Source organism: Cynocephalus volans, chromosome 7, assembly GCF_027409185.1.
Source record: "Cynocephalus volans isolate mCynVol1 chromosome 7, mCynVol1.pri, whole genome shotgun sequence".
Taxonomy (NCBI): Eukaryota; Metazoa; Chordata; class Mammalia; order Dermoptera; family Cynocephalidae; genus Cynocephalus; species Cynocephalus volans.
This window is the reverse complement of record NC_084466.1, coordinates 153,758,083-153,767,796: the sequence shown is the minus strand read 5'-3', so window position 1 is coordinate 153,767,796 and position 9,714 is coordinate 153,758,083.

Sequence of the window (9,714 nt, the reverse complement as noted above, 5' to 3'; positions counted from 1 at the left end):
CATGGAAAATGTGCCAGAAAATGCACATAGACATTTTTAGCTTTATGGTGTAACTTGTAAACAACGACGATAACTTTCCTATAAAGTCCTTTGAGCCTGTAATAGACTTTGGAGCAATCCCCCCTGTTGGTCCGTGTTTCCGGGGTTGATCCTCAAGCTTGGCTTTCAATAAACCTTTATGAGATTATTTCTGCCTTGACAGTCTTGATTTTGGTCCACACTACCTTTCAGGAGAGTTGTGAGGATTAAAAGAGGGGCTTGCCGGTTAGCTCTGTTGGTTAGACCGCAGTGTTATAACAACAAGGTCAAGGGTTCGGATCCCTGTACTGACCAGTCATCAAAAAATAAAAGAGGTGGTGTAGGTAAAGCCCCTGGCACACTACATGGCACAGAGTTGTAGATCAGTAAGTCAGTTACTAGCTCCACCTCACCCTCAACACACAGTTGGAGGAGTTGGGGAGAGAGGAAATGTCCAGACAATCTTCTAGATATAGGAGAGATGGGGTAGAATTGATAGGCCTGGCTGTACCATAAAGAGGAGTGGTCCAAAGTAGAGGAAAACCTGTAGGGAGTATGGGATGCCCAGATACACAGGTCCGAGGCTAGATAGGTCCAATGAAAGATAATAATGCCGGTGCTTTTTTGCACTTAAAATAGTCCCGCCCCCCCCACAGTGATGACTTGTTTGGATTCTGACCTTCCAGAATACCTTGTCTAATTCAATCATTGCACACATAAGAAAACAGGTTGAGACAGGACCTCTGATTTGCCTAGAAAAATACATGTTGGGAAAATGGCAGTGCATGTGTCAGTAGACAAAATTACAACACATTTGAAGATCTCAATTGGCTTTCTTTGCGATTCTGGAATTCTAGAAACACTTCATCCCATAAAATAGAACAAAATGTTCCAGTGAACTGAGCAGAAGAGGTTGGCTTTATAGACAGGGTTGAAGAAAGCAAAAGCAAAGAACAAAGAATGCATTAGTTACTTTTCAAAGTTACTTCTTTCTTGAAGGCTGTGGCAGGAGACAGAACAATAGAAAAATAACTGATTATTTAACATCAGGTTACTTTAGGCTGTCTTTAATGTAAGGATTAAACTTCATTATCATGCTGATCGAAGATTTAAACTAGCCTGTTTGTGAAATTGGCTGTTATCTCCTTATTTATCGGATGTCCACACAATAACTTAAGTTTGGTTTTGGTGTCTTGGATCTTTAGCAGGGTTGACTCCATTTTGATTTTTAGTCTGGTCTTTTGGGGCCTAGTGCAAGAGCTTAGTCCAAAACAATAGCCTCCCATGATTTTTATTTAATATTTCAAGCACTGGGAATTTGAAGTTCACAGTCTCTATCCAGCACATTTCTAGCGGGCCCTGAGGCATGCAGCCAGGGACCTGACCCCCCGCCTACAACCAGGCACACTGCCAGCATCTCGGGGCCTGTCCAGCAACCTGAGGCTTGGATCTGGGAACCAGAAGCCCCCCCAACAACCAGGCACACCACCAGCACCAAGGAGCATGCCCAAAACATCACCTCCATGTGGGTGGCCCACCACAGCCACCACAGTAACCACAGCTGCCACGAAGGTGGCTAGACATCGCAGCCACCATGCAGATAGTCCAACAGCCGCTGGAGTGCATTGAGACAAGGAGAGTCACCAGCAGAGACAAAAGAAAAGAAGAGAATATCTCTCTCCACAAAGCTTATTCCAGAGTGACAGAAGTATCTGCTCTGCGGTAACATTGGGAGACTTGAACCAGCATTGGACACCCTCAGCATTGGACAGATCATCTAGGCAACAAATCAACAGAGTAACCTTTACTCTTTCAGAGGGAGAGAAGAAATCTAGGGTTATCAGAGGTGGGAGGGGGGAGGGAGAGATCGGAGAAGGGGTATAAAGAATAAGTACAATTTGTAACGATATATATACTAGTAATATTGATTTGATCAGCATGTCAACATTGAACCCCCAAAATGTGTATAATCAATTATGATTCGATAAAAATAAAAAAGTAAATAAAAAAATGTTTATTGAATACCTCTCAGCTGGCCCTGGAGGATAGGCAGAGGTTCAAGGAAATAGCATTTACTAAACAGTCTGTGCCAGGCACTATTCCATATGCCTTAAGTCTCACCACAATTATATTACCCCCATTTACAGATGAGGAAGCCAAGACTTGGAAAGACAAACTTGACTTGGGTTGTTGACATGGGTAGTGGTGGCACCCAAGATCCCTTGGTGGGCAGGACAAGTCTTCTGAGGGAGGTTGGAGGTGGTCCCAGTGCCTCAGGGGATAGGCGGTGGGGGACAGCTCCCCCTTTTGCCTCAGGAGCAGAGGCCCCTGGTCTGTGTAAAAGCAGTTTGTTTCTAATTTGGGGGATGAATTCTTAAAAATACCAACAGGAGCCATTGAAGTGAATAATATATACACTAATGCAGCTCAGTCAATTTAAGATAAACTTCTCTCTAAAATCTATTTCAGGACTTACACCCCTCTTCCATGCATGTATGATGGCTCAGAGGAGTTTTATTAGCTCCCCAGCCTTTATTTTCATGAACTTGGAAATGAGATTTTTTTCCCCCTATGCATCAGCCTTCAAAATTTTAATGAAAGATCTGAGCTACTATGGCTTTTATAATTTGCATTACACTACTCAAGCGCAGAGCAGATGATAACTACAGATAAAGACCCTGGGTGTAGGGCAGACCTGACTCAAGGTGGGGGTTCAGGATGAGTGTTGCCAGCTCCGGTTTCTAGAGGAATGGGCCTTAGAGGGCCTGGGAGCTTTCTGGGCTCTTCCTCTCTGAGATGGGAAGTGAAGGTTTGGTGAGATCCACCAGCCCCTAATCTCTCCTGCCTCCTTTTCTTATCCCCAAATCACTTGGCTCCTGAGTGCCAAGCCTTGTACCTATTAACAAATGGGAGGTAATTTTAAGATATTCATGCAGACAGCACAGAAGCTGCAGGACTTCATTGGGTGACTGGGAGCTGGAACCTGGGTGAGGGTCTGCTTGTGTCCCAGAACTCCTGGAATCATGGACGGTCCACTGCCAATGGTTTCAGGTTAGAAGGCAGAGCTGGAGGCTCAGAGAGGAGGAGGGACATGCCCAGGGCACACACACTGGCCGGGAGCCTGGCGAGGCCTCCTGATGACCATGACGGGGTGGCCGGGGTGGGGGTGGCAGCCATGCTGCTCAGAGCTTCAGTTTTCCTCTTGCTTCTGAGCAGCTCGGGCCAGTCACTTGCCCTGCCTGCCTGCCCTTCAGGAAACGAGGGCGTTGAATCAGGCCAGTATTTCCTAAAGCGTGGTCTTGGCCGAACTGGTCTCTGGAGATGGGGCCCGGGACTGGGCGGTGAGGATGCGGGGGTCTCAGACGCCTCGCGACAGCGCCGCCGGGGTCCGGACCCCGCACAAGGTTTCTCCTGGAGACGGCCAGCAAACGGCCCGCACGTCTGTGAGCGTCCCATTCCCCGCCTCGGGTTTTAAGATCCCCTGTGACTTGTTTTCCCCGAAAGTCAGATCCCGGGAAAAGGAGGCCCCATTTCTGCGCAGAGGGGCTCTGGGCTGGGAGGGAGGACGGCGCCGGGTCCGAGTCAGGACGGCAGGGGGCGCTGCCGGCAAAGCGCCGCTGCGGCCCGGCCCTCCGGGGAAGGAGGGCTCCGGGGAGTCGTGGGGAAGGAGGGCTCCGGGGGGCCGGGGCCGGGGTGGGCCGGGCCAGCGCGGCCACCGCGCTCAGAGTCATGCGCTTTGGGAAGGTGGTTGACGTGAGGATTCAGGGTGCTCCTTCTAGACGGTTCGGAAAGTCCTTGCCAATCCCTGCAGAGGGGCATGTGGCCGTCCCGGGCCTGGGCTCCGGCCGCTGTCGCCCGCTCGTGTCCCGGGGCTCTGGGTTTCAGGTGTGCTGGGTCCGCAGCGTCCCGGGAGCTCCTCTGGGTGACGGTGCAGAGGTGCCGGCTCCTCGAAGGAGTCCACGGCGGGGCTGGTCGCCTGCGCCTTGGCTGGGCCGGGGACAGGGGGCGCTCTGACCTCGCGGCAAGGGCCGCCGGGATCCGCTGAGAGCTCCGGGGACGGCGGTGGCGGGAGGGATGTGCACCTGCGCTGCGGGGAAGGCCTGGGGCGGTCCTATGGCCTCTGTGGGCTGTTTTTGCCACTTACAATGGGGTTACTGACACCTGTCCTGGGGCTTGGGTGGGGAGTTGTGCAACGAGGGGGAGGATGTAGGGCCTGGAGCCGGCCTGGCTGTGGCCCTGACGACCCCTGGCCACTGGTCACTGGGACAGCGACAATCCTGGGAAGGAGAAGTCTCTCTTCCTCGGGCATCCTAGATTCACCACGGAGGCCCCTACAACAGAAGACAGGTCAACACAAAAGCATACACATTTATTTTGTATACGTTTTGCGTGACACAGGAGTCCTCACCAGGAAAGGAACACCTAAGGAAACTGGTTAACCTGTGTATTTTGACGCTAGGTTTGCTGAAGATGTGAGTAGTCTTGGAGAAGTGTGGTTGGATAAAAAAGCATGATCTAATGGTGATAAACTGGGGGCAACATAGCAAAGCCTGTTTGTTCAGATCTGTCCCTGTGTCCCTGTGTCTTTGGAGGCAAGGACCTTCCTTTCCTCTGGGTATAAGGTATATGGCGGGCACTGCTCCAATGAGGGTTTTGTGGCCTGCGTCAGGGGGAAAGGGTGGGGAGGCGGTGATAGTGACCTTCCTGCTTGTGCTGTTTTCTCTAATGCTGAGGTGCCATATTTTGGGTTAGTGTGTCCTGAACCCCATCACTGCCAGGGGCAAGGCTAGTGCCTAAGGACCAGGCCTGGATTTACCAGGCACCTCTGGATGGGAAGAGAATGGGGCCTGAAGAGGGCCATACCCCTTCCCCTCCAGGCAGGAGCGAGGTGCTGCCCCCTACCTCCACCAGACAGAAGCTTGCTTCCTGAGTCCTAGAGGCTGGGGACCAGCTCCGTGGCTGGGGACAAGTCATGTGACCTCTGGAGCTTCAGTCTCCTCATTTAGAAACTGGGAGCAGCCGGCTGGGTGGAGGGTGATGTTGGGTTCTTGGTCCTGCCTGCTACCCTCTCTGCCTCCGACCTGTGACTCCAAAGATCCTCAAACTCCTTACTGCTCTGGGTTCACCAAAACTGGATAAACACACAGGTGCCCCAGCCCTGCTGCCACAGGAGGGTTCATTGGGTCTTGGTGGCACCAGGAATCCCACTGGGAATAGCCCTCCTGGGGTCTGGTCATGGACCCCACGGGCACCCAGGACTGAGCAAGGAGGTATAGCAAGGCAGTGGGGCATGGGGGAGGTACACGCCCCAGACCCATCAATCCAACACAAGGCTATGTTGAGAAGAAGGGATTTTAGTGGTTTGGGTGGGGAACTTTGGGCAGGACTATGATAATGTTCCAATTGAAGGCTTGTTGCTCCCAGGGAAGTGAGGATACCCTGGGACACCTAAGGGCTAGGTCCAAATCCCTGCTTCACTTGGCTGAGGACTGGGTTCTAATCCTGACCCCATGTGCAGAACTCAGAGCCTCCCCTCTTGCCCGGCCCTGGCTGTTTGTGTGGCTCACCTCCCGAGTGGGTTTGTTCGGGTCAACAAGCTCCTTGCAAACATCTAGGCCAAGACCTGTCTGCAGCAGGCAGATCAGGCCCCACCCATGGCCAGCCACTTTTCCAGAGGAAAACGCACCCCACAGGAGCCCCCCTCACACACTCCTGCTCACAGCTTTGAAGGTGGGAGCCAGGAGGTGAAGTCAAAATTGCATGGAGAGTAAACAGCTGAGGACCCAGGTTGGCCTGGCCAGGATGCTGAGCGGCCACAAAGGGACACTGTGAAGGATGCCCTTGGAGCAGAAGGGACCCATTCAGTTCTCCCAGAACGGGATTTGCCTGCTAATTAAAGGAACCTAGCAGTGTGCGGTCTGCAGGAAGGGGCGGGGTGGGTCGGAGCTAGTAACCTTGGTGGGGGCAGAGCCGCTGGTACTAACCAGCTGGAACCACACCCTCTCTAGACTGTGCAGGGAGCCCCTTAAAACTGGTGACTGTCAGCCCCATCCCAGACCTCCCTGATGAGACAACAAAAGCCAGTGTTGGGAGAGGGCATAGTATTTGGCAGACCCCTGCCTGGTGCTTTACAGGAATCAGGCCTTTCTGTGCTGCCCCTCAGCTTTCTGCTGCCTGAGGTGGGGATCCCTGCCATCCGGGGTGGCTGCAGGCAGTCTTGTTCTTTTACTCACTGTGCAGTGCAAATCTGTTCACGTTCTTATGTGCCCTCTTGTGAGAAAGTTTGCAAAGCACCAGAGTTTCTCATTTCATCTCTTTTCAGGAAGGTACTTGTATTATTCCCATTCCACGGATAAGAAAACTGAGGCTCCATGAGGTACCTGACTTGTGCTACCTTTCAGCAGGCTGGGGCTTGGCTTTTCCCCATGATTCTGCCTCCTGGGGGTGGGTGGGGCCTGGGCACACAGGATGTTGTGAAAAGCTCCATAGTGATTTGACTGTGCAGCTCTCTTAGGAGACACGGTCTAAATCACCTTTTGCTACTGCTCCACGTGGCCTTATTGCACGTGGGACACACTGGACCTGGGTGGGGGAGGTGAGGAAGAGTCCTCTAGAAGTGCTGATAGATTGCATGAAGACGGGCCTCAGGGAAGGGCCCTGAGCTTCCTGGGAAGGGGACGCACTCTTCAGGGATGCCCAGGCAGTCACATGACACTCTGTTGTCCCACCTGGAAGTGGTGGCAGCTGAGAGTCATTTTAGACCCTTCTGGAAATGCTGCTGCTTCTGTAACAGTATCAGCTTGTTTGCTTAAGAATGGTCCAAATGAATCTTGGCAGGTAGCTGGTGGGCTCATGCAAGGTCACCTGACTTTGTGCCCACCCTCAGTACCTGGCACGGAGGTGGCCCCAGTGAGCACATGGTTGGGCTTGTTTGGAGTGAGGTAAATGGACCTCAAGGGGCACAGCCAAGCAAGGCTTGGTGGTCCTGACAGAGGCAGGGAGAGTGTGACTGGAATGAGACAGGACAGAGGGGACCTGAGCAAGGGGGGTCATGGGAGACTCCCTTCTGTGCATTCAGGGTCTACAGCACTGGAGTTTGGGGGGGCAAGGTGGTGGGCATAGGCCTGTGTTGCTTTGCCTCCCATGGATTTGTCACCCCTTTTCCCCTGGCTGATGGAGCAGCCAAAGATTACTCAAAGCCCATCTCTTCTGAGCATTGAGATGCCCCAGAAAGGGGTTAATAACCCAGAACCCTCAAGCGTGAGGCATTCCTTCCATTTGGGAAATTAATCACGAATTGGGGTTCTCTTCCTGCATTTATTCTCTAGACCAGCAAGTTACAGGAAGAGACATAGTTTTTAACAAGTTTAACAATAGAAGCCAGTAACATTCAGTAAAAAGAAGTCAGATGACATTCTGTTAGACAATTAAGTGATCCACTAACAAAGGCTTGATTTAGCAAACATTCCTTCTCCCTCCAGCTACTTCCCAGTAACTTTACATATCAATTAGTAACCAGTCTGTCTTTGAGCCAGCAACCTTGCTGTGTTACCATCCTTTATCTAACCACAGAGACTAAATAGCCCAGGGAAAATTTCCTGTTTTTTGTAAGGTTAACATTTGAAACTGCAAGGCTTAGGAAAACCAGGCCCTGTGAAGTACATTTGTTTTATGCATCCTCTACAGGCCTGGGCTTGCTGGCTGATTGCTGAGGCACCACTTGGTCCTCGTTGCTCCCTGAGAGAGGCGTCAACTGGGTCTGACCTGCATAGCAGCACCCCCAGCTATGGGAACAATGAGCCCTCCCTGCCATGATTCCCACTGGAGTTGGGCAGGGAAGTCAGGGATGTCCCTGCTGCAGGCTCCTCTTCCTCCCAGGCAGATGACCCCTGCATAGAAGCCACGGTACGAGAATTCATGTGTGAATTATTCTGTGAGCGGAGTGAATGGAGAGCCGTGATTCTGTCCTTCCTCTCTCAAGGACTCAGAGGAGTGCGCTCAGACAGGTAAGAAATGGAAAAGGTTTGCTTAGCTATCAGATCGCTCCCAAAGTCATTCACAGTTTGGACTGAAAAAGTACATTGCTGGTTCTTAGGCTGTCCCTTGGGATCTGGGCCTCAGAGGCTCTGTAGGTTTTTCATTCTGTCTCAAGGCAGGAGAGAGGCCGTGGCTGGGGCCCTGCGAGGCTGGGTGGAGCCCAGGAGGGCCACTGGGGTGTCCTAGTCTCTGGGGAATCTGACACCAGTGTTGGTTCCCCTCCTCTGCTCTGTTTTAAAATGAAGGATCAATGGGCAAGTAGAATGGAAGATGAGAGAACCTGGAAATAAACATGACTTCCTGCACCCTTTAAGATCTTTCTCTTGAAACTAGACACTCAGAATTTCAGAGCTAGAAGACCATGTAGACTATTAGGCTGCCCCTTGTTATACCAACAGCTGAGATTTGCTCAGGGACACACAGCAGGTTAGTAGGGGGAGATGAATTTGAACCCAGCTCTTCAGACTTCCAACGCAGTGCTCCTTCTGGACTTGGGAATCAGAGCAAAGGGGCCTACTTTGTGTCTGCTTCTGTTTAGGCCCATACCCTCATGTGCTACATGACATATTCCACTCAACACGATGAAATAAGAGATAAATGGTATTAGTTTTCTTTTGCTGTTTAACAAATTACCGCAAACTTAGCAGATGAACTACATGCATTGATTATCTCATGATTTCCGTGGGTCGGAGTCTGGGCACAGTGTGGCTCGGTCTTCTGTCAGGGTCTCACAGGCTGTAGTCAGGGAGCCAGCTGGGCTGTGTTTCTAAAGCTTGGGGTCCTCTTCTAAGCTCATGTGGTTGTTGGCAGGGTTCAGCTCCTGAGCCTGCAGGAGTGAGGCCCTTGCTTTCTTGCTGGCTGTCAGCTGGTCTGCTCTCAGCTCTGCAAGGCCCTCAGTGCCTCGCAATGGCTCCCCCAGGTTCTCACACACCTGAGCTGCTCACTTCAAGGCCAGCGGGAGGGTTTCTCCTGCAGTGTGCTAAGTCAGAGCCTCTTATCCTGCAACGCATGCAGTGAGTCAAGTGAGCAACTGGCCCACATCTTTGCCGTACTCAGTTGGCTAGAAGCAAGCAGGAAGGTCCACCTGTACTTAGGGGAGTGGGATTGTACCAGGGCATCACCCACTGGGGGTCACCCAGGGTGTGTCCACTCTAGTGATGGAGCTTTACACAAAGTGAAGGTATGCAAGAGAGCGAGCAGATTTTTCAAGTGACAAGATGCATCAACCGAGGGCATGTACTGCCTCCCTCCACCTGTGCTGGAGGGACTCTCCCTTGGCTCAGCTCTTCATTATGTGGTCAATATAGATGCTGATATGGCCAGTGACTTTGCTTGATCTTGCTGCTACAGGGGACTGAGGACAATGTAAAGGCTGATTTCTGCTCTGTTGGCCCCTCCTCTCAGAAGACCGCAGGGCTGGGTGTTCTGCGTTGGCCTTCTTGGCTCCGGAGGGGGATTAACGGTTTCTTTGTATTTCCATGGCTGCCCTAAAGACAGCCCCCCTCACTCCCCACCTCTGGGTCTAAAGAAGGGAGGGATTGTGTGCACTGGGGACGGAGGAGGCGCAGGGTGCTTGGAGGGAAAGAGGCTGGGTTTGGTTTCTGTGATTGGCAGAGCCTGCTGCCTGACACCCTCGGGTGGGAGAGAGGCTGCTGGTGA